Source organism: Sinocyclocheilus grahami, unplaced genomic scaffold, assembly GCF_001515645.1.
Source record: "Sinocyclocheilus grahami isolate Dianchi unplaced genomic scaffold, SAMN03320097.WGS_v1.1 scaffold880.1, whole genome shotgun sequence".
NCBI lineage: Eukaryota > Metazoa > Chordata > Actinopteri > Cypriniformes > Cyprinidae > Sinocyclocheilus > Sinocyclocheilus grahami.
The window spans coordinates 239,627-254,947 of record NW_015506059.1 but is presented as its reverse complement, the minus strand read 5'-3'; the positions used below and the strand labels follow the sequence as shown (position 1 = coordinate 254,947).

The following is a 15,321-nucleotide window of genomic DNA, read 5'->3' as shown; positions in this document are numbered from 1 at the left end:
TAGTTAACTACTTTAGTTAATGAACAATAGTTCTTCAGCATTTACTAATCTCAGTTCATGTTCATTTCAACATTTACTAATGCATTAAAATCAACAGTTGTGCTTGTTAACAGTTAATGCACTCTGAATTAACAGTGAATTACTGTATTCTCATTAACTAACATTAATAAATACTGTAATAAATGTTTTGTTCATTGTTCGTTCGTGATAGCTAACACTAACTAAAACTAACTAATGGAACCTTATTGAAAAGTGTTACCTTAATATTAAATATCAATATATTATTTTTATTCACTTCTATGTAACAGAATCAGATATAAGTTGTTGTTTTTTTGACTAATTATCCAAATAATGTATAGTCCTACAAAGCTATTATTATCAGAGCATATGAGCAAAGCACAGCGTCACTGAAGGTAGCATTATTTTAGCAGCGTTGCCCAGTACAGCTGAACTAGCCTACACCATGTTACAGTAGCGCTACTGCAAACCGGAACAAGCAGGCCTATACTGCATAGAAATGTCCTGTCAGCGCGTTATTTGAGCGGACTTCACTTTTCCGATGAGCATGAGCGGTACACGAGTGGAACGCACATTCATTTTTTAAACTGCTTGAATGTTCTAATTAGTGCTGGGCGGTATGACCGAAAATTTATATCACAGTATTTTTCAAAATTATACCGGTTTCACGGTACATGACGGTATTTTTTTTTAGGGATGCACCGATATGAAAATTTTGGCCGATACCGATAACCGATTATTCTTTATTTTTGAAAGCCGATAACCGATATGTTGGCCGATAAATCTATATCCAAATTGTTATATACTTTTTGAGAGCCTGATTACAAAAAAGGTCTCCTCATTAAAAACCACATCCCGAACACTTCAACATAAGCAGCCTAGTTTGAACGGTGTACGTTTTAAAAATATTTTTACTCTCCCATTACCAAATTTAGTCATAAAAAAGTCTTACAAATAAATAAAATTATGCATAATGCAAACTAGTCACTGGACATCATTACACGTGTAAAGAATCAAAATGAATGCGCCATAGATCAATAAAACGGAATAGCCTCTGCACGGACAATAATTAAATGATTTTAATTACTAAACCATATTGTTGATGAAAATAATAAGAGAACAATACAAGTGGTTGTTGTTATTAATAATATATCAATGATTTTGAAAAAGTAACAAATTAATACCACTGTTTTAAATAGCAGCCGTTGAGCTGCGCGTGCTGAAGCTGAAGAGCTGAATGAACACGGTAACCTGAAGCGTTTTGCTGGCAGCTTATTTAACTCAAGGAAATGCATCCTGAGATTAATATTAATACAACATAAACATAATATTACAACTTATATATGTACAAAATGACGCAGTTATTGCATGCTATAGTCAGAATGTGTGATCCTGTTGTGGATGCGCTCTTCCCATAACAACGCGCTGAAACACGGCAACTAAACCCAAAGAATTCACAACGTTTTATTATAATAATGTTCTCATTAGAATGTTATATACACGACATTCCCAATCATAGTTATTAATGTTGTGCACTGCTGTTTGAGCTGCGTGTGCTGAGCTAAAGATGATCACCGGTAAACTAAAGCACTCTTTTAACTTAACCAAACGCATTCTATATGAGATAAATCAGATATACATCAAATAAACACAATATTACAATGTACAATTGCACAAAAGGCTGCAAACGAACAGCGCGCATCTGAAGTGTCTCTGAAGGAAATAATGCATTATTTATCGGCTTTAAGATATCGGCCAAATTTTCTTATCAGGCCGATACCGATAACAGAAAAAATGAGCCGATATGGGCCGATACCGATATGGTGGCCGATATATCGTGCATCCCTACTATATGTAAACTCTAATGCCATGACAAGATGCGCATACGTCCATCTCGCGAATGTACAGTCTTCTGTCTTCTTCACCCATTAGCCGCTTTGCAACTGGCCAGTGTGAGCCGAGGATAACAGTGAGCCGGGCGTGGCTAATAGCCTCGGACCTCGAGCACAGAGGCCGAAATCATGCCGCGTTTCCACTGTCGGGCCAGTACTCTCGCAGCACTCCTGTAAAACACGCCTTCACTGGACTACGTCACACAATACAAAGTTCCACCAGCGAGAGGGAGATGAATGAAATAAATTGCTAAACAAATATATCAGAAGCTGTCTGTGACGAGAGGGGCGGGGCCGAGGGCCGTGGGAACGGAGCGAGGCCGGTGGAGTAATTGATAATGAGCGACACCTGCACCTCTCACCGGTCTCGAGTCTCACGGAGGAGCTCCGGAAGGATACAAAGGAGGAGTGACGACAGGGAAAGACGAGAGAGGACCAGGCCTGGAGTTTATTTTGTGTTTTGGTTTTGTTTGTGCTGTTTTGAGTTTATTTTATTATTAAAGTTTGTTTAAATGTTCGCTGGTTCCTGCCTCCTTCCCGACCTACAAACGTTGTTACACTGTCGTTTAGTCTTTATTTACAAACTTGGACACCACACGTGGCTATTGACTGACCACGAACAGGAAATAGAACTTACTTTCGGCATTTTTGACTCGTTAAATGTCTCACTGTTTGTTTTTTTTCTTTGGACAATTACATTTTGGGCTAAAAGTGTGTTGTAACGCATGCGTTATTGAACATGTACAGAGTAAAATATTACTTAAAATTGATTAGTAATGCGTTACAGCAAAAAGTAATCGGTTACTGTAATGCATTACTTTTGTAACACATTACTCCCAATACTGCCAATCACAGAACCGGCTTTACTGACAAGATACGCATGAAAATCACATTCGATTAATCGTGCAGCCCTAATATGAATAAAATAGTATTATATTGCAATTCTGACACTGAACCCATAGTGAAACGTAGACTTGGGTCTATTTTCTTTTTAGCTTCAAACTAGGCTGCTTATGTTGAAGTGTTTGGGATGTGGCTTTTAATGATGAGACCTTTTTTGTAATCAGGCTCTCAAAAAGTATATAACAATTTGGATATAGATTTATCGGCCAACATATCGGTTATCGGCTTTCAAAAATAAAGAATAATCGGTTATCGGTATCGGCCAAAATTTTCATATCGGTGCATCCCTATTTTTAGCATTAATGTTCATGGTCCGAGGATGACAACACGTCAAGCAACACGATCAGATTTTGCAAGCTTCTACCAAAGAACTTGATTGGAATCAGCATCAACAAAAGATACAGGAAATGATTTCCACATCAGAGAACATATGCATGTGTGACGTGCTGGTTATTATTTACCAACACTAGATTATATGAAACAATCAAGACTTGGGGCTTTCTGGGTGCTTACTAATGAAACCCTGCTGCATTTGTTGTAGCTTTCAGTTTGATCACTACAGCTGTGTTGAGATGGAAAGATTGTTTGGTTATTGGTCACAGTTGGCCAAGACTCAAAGCAGCTAATGTTCCTTTTACTCAGTGCTTTGTCCAAATATAAGGCACTGGAGTTGAGCTTTCACCAAGAGCCTTGGAATAAAAAGATTCTAATCTGGCAGGCAGTTTTTAAAACTTTATCTAGTCAATGTGATGCATTCGTTTTAAAACCTCTGCAAACCACATTAAGTGCATTAGCTGTACATAACATGGAGAAAGACTGATTTTGCTTTGCTATAACTGTAAAACAATATGACGGGTTAAATTTATGAATCACATTTCTTTTGATGTTAACATTGTTAATTCAGGAAAAAATACAAATCACTTCCAGAACTGTCAAAACTTGTTTTTACCCGCAGTATCGAATGTTTGTTTAAAATCAAATTACAATAATGGTCACTACAGTAAACTAAAGACAACATTTTTGGTTTGTTATTGATGAAGGGGTACACAAGTCCCACTGATGGTGCTTTGAGGGCACTTAGATTGGGAAACACAACACAATTTGGCATCTGTAATCGTTACAATCCCTTATCTTACATATCCATTTTATATAAGGTCCCCGAGTCCATCTATACACATACACGGACACAAAACAGGGGTTATGGGCACATGTAATCACTCACAGTAAACGCAAGATCCTGGCCTCTGAAGACCCAGATACCAGTGATGCAGCTGTCATTGTTCGCCCCAAAGAGGATGACACTGGCGAACGCATTTTTACGCAGTTTGTCGAGTCGTTGGAACATTCCTGAGGAAAAGAGCAACAGTGTACTTGTACATACTGTGGAAAAACTATGAAGTGTTACACACTTGCGCAAGTAGTACAGACTGAATTGGAAAGAGTAAACTTTGAACAAGTAATAACACGGCTGGCATTTTGTTTAGAGAGATACATCAAACAAAATGTCCAAAGTCAATGTGACCCCACCGTACCTGTGATAAGATTACAGCTCATGAAGGACATGGTCAGCTCTTCAGGGAAGCGGTACTCGGAATGCCAGATTGAGAAGCCCTCGCGATCAAAGTGATCCCAGAAGTAAGGCAATGCCACAGTCAGGGTGTCCTCGTTGGAGTATTTCCTCTTGAACTCATCCATGATAAAAGAACTAGTAACAACAAGACAAAGGCAGACAGATTAGAGCATGAACAAACTCAAAAAGTAACTATTTCTAAAGTGAAGGTGTAACAAGTACCTTTTTGGAAGGTGAGCAAATGGGTCCTTGGCTTTCGGCTCAGAAGCCAAGGCAGCCTCGCATTCGTCCATCTCCTCCTCAGCAGGGGTGGCTTTCTTTTCCTCCTTTTTCTTCTCTTAAACTTGGAGCTGTTGTTGTTGCTGCTGCTGCTGCTGCTGTTGCTTGCCTCCTTCCTTGCTACCCTTCTCCTTCTTGGCAGGAGTCTCCTTCTTCGGCTGCATCTCAGCAAACTTCTTAGCTAGAGAAATGACAATTTTAAATAAAAGCACACTTATACTCTCACTCAATATTGAAAAGTTATTAAATGCCAAGAACTGCTCTGCTATTATTTATGCTTCTATAAGACATAAGGCATATGAGCATCATTATGCAAGTGTATATCTACTCTGAAGACTAATTAAAAAAAAAAAAAAAAAAAAAAATTCTATTCTCACTTCAACTTCAAATAATGCCAAGATATTGAGTTTACTGTCAGTTTAGTGCATTCTAAACCAGAGCATGTGAGCGGAGCGGGAGAGGAGAGCGGAGTGGTAATATTTCCTTAAGAGCGCAGAGCGCCTTTCTGAAGATTCCGCTCCGCTCTCTCAAAACGCTCAGCGCCGCTCGCTCAACCCAGAATGCCGTTTGGTGATTTGCTTGTTCGAGATCGAGAATAGTAGAGCAGTTATGGAGTTCAGATATTGTTTCAACGAAGTTGCAAGCCTTATAAATAAATGTAAAGTAAAAAATCTAAGTTAAGAATGAGCAGGGAGAAGAAACTGAGAGGGAGTGCGGGGAGAGTTAGTAAAGATTCATATTGGAATCTGAAGCGGCACATTGCCAGAAAGCACGAGGATGTGCTACAAAGGTAAATTTTCCTTAAAAAATAATAAAAAAAAAAAAAAAAAAAAAAAAATTCTATTCTCACTTCAACTTCAAATAATGCCAAGATATTGAGTTTACTGTCAGTTTAGTGCATTCTAAACCAGAGCATGTGAGCGGAGCGGGAGAGGAGAGCGGAGTGGTAATATTTCCTTAAGAGCGCAGAGCGCCTTTCTGAAGATTCCGCTCCGCTCTCTCAAAACGCTCAGCGCCGCTCGCTCAACCCAGAATGCCGTTTGGTGATTTGCTTGTTCGAGATCGAGAATAGTAGAGCAGTTATGGAGTTCAGATATTGTTTCAACGAAGTTGCAAGCCTTATAAATAAATGTAAAGTAAAAAATCTAAGTTAAGAATGAGCAGGGAGAAGAAACTGAGAGGGAGTGCGGGGAGAGTTAGTAAAGATTCATATTGGAATCTGAAGCGGCACATTGCCAGAAAGCACGAGGATGGGCTACGCAAACATGGTGCCGCAAAAGGTGAGCTAGTTACATACCATAATAAATGAATAAACAGGTAGGCTAAGGTTATATTCGGTTGTACGGAGCCCCGATCATGCAGACAAGCACGGCCAACGAATTTAGAATGGGCTAGTTCTCTTTTATGCTAGGACTACATTATAGCCACGAATTAAGAATTAATTTTTTCGTTTAGTCTAAATCAAATACCTTGCAGCTTAGTCAAGTATATTTATTGTATATTAGTCATTAGAACGGTATTAACTATATATGAGACTGAAACTCATTGGTTCATATGGAAACCCAAACTTGCCGCGTAACACAAGAACGAATCTCATTGGTTCTCGCATACCAAGCACACACGCTTGAGTTTCCGCTTGCATTTAACGATGTGTGCATTGATTAATGCTTGCATGTGAACCGCTCAATTCATATGGATTAGTTTTACAATCTCTTTACAGTGTTTCCCACACATTGATTTATTTTTACACTGACCGCCACAAATAGATTTTCCAAAATGCTTTGACTTTGTTGAATAAACATGAGCACTGCATGTTTCAAAGTCTCAACGCAGCACGGGTGTTTTTATATTAAAGTATCTTTGAAGGGCACTGACTGCCTTTAGAAAAGTTTTGATGTCATTTTCATTTAATCTTTCCTATAATGCCTGATAAAGCAGCGTTTATGAGCAGAGCGCTGTTTTAATAACAGCCGTTTCCGGGGAAACCGCTATTTCTGATGCTCCTAAAGCGCCTCCTGCTGGCAGACAATGAATTAGCATTTTCAATCAGCGCATCTGCTGATTTATGTATTTCCCCCCGGGGAAGTGCCGCCTCACTGTGAGTGCAAGTCTGTGGGAAACACTGCTTTATGGATTTTTCGAAGCTACAAAGTGGTAGTTGTGTAGATTTGACAATGGAGAGACAAATAATTTTATTAACGAAAACGAAAGTCTTGCGGGTTTGGAACGACAAGAGGCTGAGTAAATAATTTTCATTTTTAGGTGAACTATCCCTTTAATAATAATAATTATAATAATAATAAAAAAAACAACAACAGGAAAGCACCCTTAAAAAAAAAGCTATCTTTTAGAATTAAATCTTTGTCATATACCTTTATATTTAAGTGCTAGATGATGGCAGAAGTAATCTAAAGAGTTAGAAATTAGCGTGTTAAAATTGTAATACTGAAAATTAAAAATCAATGATTTTGGATGAACCAATATGGACTTGTTTTATTGTGTGACTACAGCTCAGATTCACATGGCACCCAGCAAATCTTGCACGATTTGGATAAAAAAAATAGAATAGTGATTTTTCTGATCAAAACTGCGATTTGCGATTTAAAATGTGATTTATTACTATTTCATAAAAGAGCTACAGGTTTGTTGTGGTGGTTTTAACAGCACCAAAGAAATACCAAGTATTATCACAAACTACGCTACTGTTTATTTAAATCCTCTTAAACATCGTGGCCATTTTTTTTATAAAGTTGTCATGATGCAAACATCTGTCATGACAAATTAAGAAAATAACTACAGTATCTTAAAGTTAAATTAACAATTATATATAAAATATTAAACTTTTAAGAACCCAAACACACTGTAAACAATTCTACATCAGTAAAACACTGACCATAACCTACATTAAGGCTGAAACAATGCCAGCAAAAGTTTTTGCCATTTAACCCTCTGGGGTCTGAGGGTGTTTTGGGGCCCTGGAGAAGTTTTGGCATGCCCTGACATTAGTTTTTTTCAGTTTCTTAAATTTTTAATGGCTAAAGTCTGATAACACTGTATTCAGCACAAACTGGGCTACAATAATTTGTGAGCAGCATGAAAGTACACTGAAATAAGGCCATAAAACATACAGAACTTTTGTTCACAAGACTTTTGAGAATGTGGTAGACTAGAGTTTTTGCTACAAAATGTGAAAATTATCCTGTTCACTTATTTACAGAAAACAATATATTGATTTTACATTTGTAAAACATGTTTTGTGATAGAATGCCCTTAATGCGAGGGAGTGACAACGGCCATGACTATTTAGTGATTCACACCTGAGAGATAGTGTTAACACCCACACTACTTTTATATCTTGTGGTTTTATATGTTAAAACATTAAACAAACATCCTGGCGTTGTGAGACATTTACACAATGAAATATCACATATTTCAAAATGTTTCACTTGATTTCAAACATGTAGTCAGGAATTAGAAAAGTCTAACTAGTAAAATGTGTACAAGTTATGTCACAATAACAACAGATGCAAGTAATCTTAGGCTACTCATCAGAGTGATATTCTCCACAGGATCTAGCTGCGCGACGCATTGCGTTGTGAGGTAAATTCTGGGTTATTTCTCTCAGCGCGTCTTCTTCCAGAAACAAAAAGTAGCCGGGATGAACTCTTCACGTTTGTTTACGCGGAGGCGATGTGGACGTTTACATGCGCGTGCGTCTCACGTGGATGTTTAGAATCTGAAAAGCGCGATCGGCTCGTGGGCATAACCGCATTAGATATGAGTTGAGACGGGAAAACTGGACATCGCGTATGTTTCATACGGATTACTTTAACAGAATATTTGTTTTGGACGTGACTTAGTTAATTTAAAGGTAGACATTTCAGGCTTTCTATACATATATTGGCCTTTTGGCCATGCATTCATCATACATTTGTCTGTGATACTTCTGCAGGTGCTGTTACAGGTTGGTTGTGTTGCCTCTCGAGGTTGACACAGACGTTCGGCAGGTTTTACAAAGTACTTGCCTTTGAAGTACATCAGAACGTCGAAATCCAAAATAATTCCAAACATATGCGGTGCTTTTTCGTTTAGGTACCAAGTCGTCTGTAGACACACTTCGTTGGGAAGTTGAACCGCTGTTCCCACTCGCGCTTATCTTTTCCAAATGGCGTTATTTGCTGGTTCAGTCAGCACGTGCAGTGAATGCCCCCTATTGTTTAAACTCTGCATCAAAGTAAAATGCGCATGAAGCAAACTGTCAAAAACTACGTAGATGCTTGTTAAATCTCTGATAGTCCTTCATCAAAATAATCGCAGCTCTTGCGATTTGAAAAATCACACCCTTTCAAATCGCGATTTCAGTTTTCAAACGATTAATCGTGCAGGCCTACAGCAGACTCACCTGTTTGTAGAGCCAGAGCAGAGAGCAGACAACAGTGACGTCAGCCAGACTGACTCTCTCCCCAACCAGGAAAGTGCGAGTGTTTAAGTGCTGATTGAGGACGGCAAGGACGCGTTTCACCTCCTCCTTAGCCTGTTCTGTGGCCTACATATGAGACAGAGTACAGTCTTACAAAACATTAAAAACCTGACAGATTAAACCATTACACAAACATACTCAAAACTAACCTGTTTGTTGAACTGCATGATACCCAAGGTGGGGAACACCCAGGCACTAGCTGGAGGGATGATCTCAGAGTCAGCAAAACTGACCCACTGCAGCACCTGGGCACTGGCCTGGGGAGTGCTGCCACGAAGGGCATCATTGCTCACTGTCAGGAGGAGACAATAGCATTAATGGCATGTAATAAAACACTATAAACATTTTTTTTTTAATTGTGATGGCAAATCAGATGATGAATGAAATGCAACATCTCTTGAATTTGTATATACCAAAATAACTGAAGATTTGTCAGGCAGTTCCTTTGACCTCGTGATTCTCATTTGCTCTGACATGCACTGTGAGCGGTAATGTCTTATATAGACAGGTGTGTGGCTTTTCTAATCAAGTCCAATCAGTATAATCAAATACAGCTGGACTCAAATGAAGGTGTAGAACCATCTCCAGGATGATCAGAAGAAATGGACAGCACCTGAGTTAAATATATGAGTGTCACAGCAAAGGGTCTGAATACTTAGGACCATGTGATATTTCAGTTTTTCTTTTTTAATAAATCTGCAAAAATGTCAACAATTCTGTGTTTTTCTGTCAATATGGGGTGCTGTGTGTACATTAATGAGGGAAAAAAATTTACTTAAATGATTTTAGCAAATGGCTGCAATATAACAAAGAGTGAAATTTAAGGGGGTCTGAATACTTTCCGTACCCACTGTACATTTGTAGTCAAGTGTAAATGGAACCATTTTAATCCAATCAAAGGAAATGCATGAAGTGGCCAAGCATAAATAGGCCCTATAAAGCTTACTTACAGTAGTGAGCAATGGCATTGCTCTCAAACAGACAGAAGCCATCATCACCCTGGTAAGCAGGAACCTAAATGGACGGGAACAACAATAATTCATTAATTCTACATCAAGAACACATGCACAAAAAAAAGGCAGGAGAATACTGACCTTGCCCAAAGGAAAGTTGCTGAGGAAAACAGGGGATCGGTTCGACTGCCCAAAGGTGAAGGCAGGGGAGGTGCTCGCAATCTTCAGACGAGCACCACTGTACTGGGCAGCGATCTGAGCCTTAAAGGCCCTCCAGTTCTCTGGGTATGTGTAGAGAGTCTGCAGAAACAAAGTTTGAGATCACATTGCTGAAACTGATGCTGCACAGAAACTCCGTGCCAACAGAAGCGGTCCCCTTCATTAAAGGGGTCATATGATGAGATTTCAATTTTTCCTTTCTCTTTGGAGTGTTACAAGCTCTTGGTGCATAAAGAAAATCTGTAAAGTTGCAAAGACTAAAGTCTCAAATCCAAAGAGATATTCTTTATGAAAGTTAAGAGTCAGCCACGCCTACCTAATACGGCTCGTTCTAACACCCCCACATATCTACGTCACTATGTGGGAAGATTTGCATAACGCCGCCCAAATGTTCACGCAAAGAAAGAAGGCGTAACTTTTATTCTCGCTGTAGTATTGTTGCTGCCGCCATGTCCTGAAGACGCGGTGTGTTTCGTTGTGAAACCTTCCAACAAGACAATGACCCTAAGCACACAGCTAAAATAACGAAGGAGTGGCTTCACAACAAGTCTGTGACTGTTCTTGAATGGCCCAGCCAGAGCCCTGACTTAAACCCAATTGAGCATCTCTGGAGAGACCTAAAAATTGCTGTCCACCAACGTTTACCATCCAACCTGCCAGAACTGGAGAGGCTCTGCAAGGAGGAATGGCAGAGGATCTCCAAATCCAGGTGTGAAAAACTTGTTGCCTCTTTCCCAAAAAGACTCATGGCTGTATTAGATCAAAAGGGTGCTTCTACTAAATACTGAGCAAAGGGTCTGAATACTTAGGACCATGTGATATTTCAGTTTTTCTTTTTTAATAAATCTGCAAAAATGTCAACAATTCTGTGTTTTTCTGTCAATATGGGGTGCTGTGTGTACATTAATGAGGGAAAAAAATTTACTTAAATGATTTTAGCAAATGGCTGCAATATAACAAAGAGTGAAATTTAAGGGGGTCTGAATACTTTCCGTACCCACTGTACATTTGTAGTCAAGTGTAAATGGAACCATTTTAATCCAATCAAAGGAAATGCATGAAGTGGCCAAGCATAAATAGGCCCTATAAAGCTTACTTACAGTAGTGAGCAATGGCATTGCTCTCAAACAGACAGAAGCCATCATCACCCTGGTAAGCAGGAACCTAAATGGACGAATAATTCATTAATTCATTAATTCTACATCAAGAACACATGCACAAAAAAAAGGCAGGAGAATACTGACCTTGCCCAAAGCTGAGGAAAAATTGTCAGACCCTGCCCTTCTTGTTTTCTCATTATTGTTTAAGTTACTCCACCTGTGTCTCCCTCGTTACCCTCCTCATTTGTCTCCCTATTTATTCTACTTGTGTCTGCAGTCCTGTGCTGGTTTGTTGTTTAAAGGGGTCATATGATGCGATTTCAATTTTTCCTTTCTCTTTGGCGTGTTACAAGCTCTTGGTGCATAAAGAAGATCTGTAAAGTTGCAAAGACTAAAGTCTCAAATCCAAAGAGATATTCTTTATGAAAGTTAAGAGTCAGCCACGCCTACCTAATACGGCTCGTTCTAACACCCCCACATATCTACGTCACTATGTGGGAAGATTTGCATAACGCCGCCCAAATGTTCACGCAAAGAAAGAAGGCGTAACTTTTATTCTCGCTGTAGTATTGTTGCTGCCGCCATGTCCTGAAGACGCGGTGTGTTTCGTTGTGAAAGCGAAACTACTTTGTTTGGTCTTCCAAAAGAGGACGATATCCGCTTCGTCATGCCTGGAGCTGATCTGTGCTGGTCGCTGAGGGAATACATCAACTTTCACCGTGCACGAAGCGGAGTCCAGAGCATTACACAGCACGGAAACAGCTGACAGTCAATCCCCTGCAATAAATGACTTCACACACTATAAACAACGTTTGCTTATACACACACACACAGAAAGCCAACACTGGCAGAAATTAGACTTAACAGTGTTGCAGCACATTTATTAGTGAACCAGCTGGTGCTGTAACGCACAGAACCTCGTTAAGTGTTCGCAACCAACACTTTAGTTTCAGAACTAGTTTTTAAAAAAAGCCTCATTTGGTCTTGATGACCACAGTGAATGCTTCTCAACTCACTATGCTTTTCTGCCAGCTCACACTAACATACGCGCTTCGCTTTCATGAATTTAATATGAAACCACAATTAACATGACCCTCTTCTGGTTACAAAACGACATGAGAGGCGTGCGCGGGAAAGCAAAGAGAAACGTGGCACAAAGGAGCGCTTCTGTTCGTCTTAACTCTTGTGTGGGGAGTATTTACAGCGGAAATAATCATCGCGCCAGCTTTAACAGAGGCTCTCAAATGATACGGCATGACAACAGCGCATACAGATATAAGGATTGGCGAGATTCTGGGATGATTGTGGACGGACATGTGCTGTAATGTGCTCTCTAAAGGGTTCTGTCCCATCTCACTCACCCCTGCCGCCATCTTCAGGACGAGAGAAAGGAGGAACGGGTCGCGCGGTGCTGACGTATAGCCCAGTCCTGTCGCAGAAATAATACGTCATAAGGGCGTGACCGTGAGAGCAGGACGTGTAAACCTGTCCTGGAGGCCCCCCTGCAGCTTTTGTATGTCTCCCTTTTCTAACACACCTGATTCCACTCATCAGCTCTTAAGTAGAGACATACAAAAAGTGCAGGGCAGGGGGGCCTCCAGGACAGGTTTGGGAACCACTGAGTTAAACCAAGAGAATTTGCTATTGTTTTTGACGCAATTCCAAAGAGTGTGATGTTACTTTAAAAAAAAAAAACCTGTATCTCAGAAGAAATCAGCATGGTTAATCCTTGTGGTAACATTTTCATTGAAAATGTCAACGTTTTAAAACAACAGTGTGGCGATAAGTTTATAAGGAATGCTCTTTGTTCTGTGTCCCCACCTGCAGCAAGATTTTTTTAGTCTTGTTTATTTGGTAATATCTTAATCCGTGATCTGTTGAGAAATAAAGGTGTTCAATATTTTTTTAAGGACTTGTACCATATGTAACCTTCTAGAAATTTGTTACAGGTATGCAACCAGAAACTGACTTTCAAAAAAATAACATACCCTGAGAGAGTACAAAGAAAGAAGGCGTAACTTTTATTCTCGCTGTAGTATTGTTGCTGCCGCCATGTCCTGAAGACGCGGTGTGTTTCGTTGTGAAAGCGAAACTACTTTGTTTGGTCTTCCAAAAGAGGACGATATCCGCTTCGTCATGCCTGGAGCTGATCTGTGCTGGTCGCTGAGGGAATACATCAACTTTCACTGTGCACGAAGTGGAGTCCAGCCCGGGGTCGTCACGTGTGGTTGCGCTCCTTCGTCGGATCCGCCGGCCGCGCCGTTCTCAACCCCGCCGTGTTTTTCGTTGTGAAAGCGAAACTACTTTGTTTGGTCTTCCAAAAATGGACACGACTAGAAGTCAGCGGTTAAGTTGTATTTACAACACTGTTCCAGAACAGTTCAACCCAAATATCCAGATGTGTGCAGCACATTTTATGGAGGACTGTTTACTGATCCTGGAAGAGTAGACTTCAATGCCGGCTATTCCGTCTCACGCTTGAGGTATTCGGCCAATCACAACACACTGGATAGCTGGCCAATCACAGCACACCTCGCTTTTCAGACCGATGAGCTTTGTAAAGGCGGGGCATAGAGGAGAAACAATAATGTACAGTATGTGAAAAAATTGTTTTTTTGTTTTTTTAACTTTAAACCACATAAACACATTTCATTACACCAAATAATGTTCTTTTTAGCAACATCATATGACCCCTTTAAGACCACTCAAAGAGCATTACACAGCACGGAAACAGCTGACAGTCAATCCCCTGCAATAAATGACTTCACACACTATAAACAACGTTTGCTTATACACACACACACACAGAAAGCCAACACTGGCAGAAATTAGACTTAACAGTGTTGCAGCACATTTATTAGTGAACCAGCTGGTGCTGTAACGCACAGAACCTCGTTAAGTGTTCGCAACCAACACTTTAGTTTCAGAACTAGTTTTTAAAAAAAGCCTCATTTGGTGTTGATGACCACACAGTGAATGCTTCTCAACTCACTATGCTTTTCTGCCAGCTCACACTAACATACGCGCTTCGCTTTCATGAATTTAATATGAAACCACAATTAACATGACACTCTTCTGGTTACAAAACGACATGAGAGGCGTGCGCGGGAAAGCAAAGAGAAACGCGGCACAAAGGAGCGCTTCTGTTCGTCTTAACTCTTGTGTGGGGAGTATTTACAGCGGAAATAATCATCGCGCCAGCTTTAACAGAGGCTCTCAAATGATACGGCATGACAACAGCGCATACAGATATAAGGATTGGCGAGATTCTGGGATGATTGTGGACGGACATGTGCTGTAATGTGCTCTCTAAAGGGTTCTGTCCCATCTCACTCACCCCTGCCGCCATCTTCAGGACGAGAGAAAGGAGGAACGGGTCGCGCGGTGCTGACGTATAGCCCAGTCCTGTCGCAGAAATAATACGTCATAAGGGCGTGACCGTGAGAGCAGGACGTGTAAACCTGTCCTGGAGGCCCCCCTGCAGCTTTTGTATGTCTCCCTTTTCTAACACACCTGATTCCACTCATCAGCTCTTAAGTAGAGACATACAAAAAGTGCAGGGCAGGGGGGCCTCCAGGACAGGTTTGGGAACCACTGAGTTAAACCAAGAGAATTTGCTATTGTTTTTGACGCAATTCCAAAGAGTGTGATGTTACTTTAAAAAAAAAAAACCTGTATCTCAGAAGAAATCAGCATGGTTAATCCTTGTGGTAACATTTTCATTGAAAATGTCAACGTTTTAAAACAACAGTGTGGCGATAAGTTTATAAGGAATGCTCTTTGTTCTGTGTCCCCCACCTGCAGCAAGATTTTTTTAGTCTTGTTTATTTGGTAATATCTCTTGGGTTAAAGCAGGGGTGCCCAAACTGGGTCCTGGAGGGCCGGTGTCCTGCAGAGTTTAGCTCCA

The 15,321-nt window shown here is 40.2% G+C and overlaps 1 pseudogene; it reads right to left on the bottom strand.

The window, feature by feature from the left end:
- Window positions 1-12,881, bottom strand: part of LOC107563603 (elongation factor 1-gamma-like) — a 16,393-nt pseudogene extending 3,512 nt beyond the window's left edge.
- Window positions 12,882-15,321: the final 2,440 nt, after the last annotated feature.